The sequence below is a fragment of the Etheostoma spectabile genome, chromosome 20, assembly GCF_008692095.1.
Source record: "Etheostoma spectabile isolate EspeVRDwgs_2016 chromosome 20, UIUC_Espe_1.0, whole genome shotgun sequence".
Taxonomy (NCBI): domain Eukaryota; kingdom Metazoa; phylum Chordata; class Actinopteri; order Perciformes; family Percidae; genus Etheostoma; species Etheostoma spectabile.
This window is the reverse complement of record NC_045752.1, coordinates 22,300,126-22,300,331: the sequence shown is the minus strand read 5'-3', so window position 1 is coordinate 22,300,331 and position 206 is coordinate 22,300,126.

The following is a 206-nucleotide window of genomic DNA, read 5'->3' as shown; positions in this document are numbered from 1 at the left end:
TAAAACTATTGCAAATACAACAGTGTACTTGTACCACCTTAGGTAAAGGTTAGGTAAATTTTGTCCCAATGGGAAATTTGTTTTGAAATACAGCCACCAAACATATAAAACAAACACAATACAAAAATCACTAGAAAGTGATTAACATCATACCACTCATACCTTGTGTAATGACATTCAATACATAACTATTTTATGTATTACAG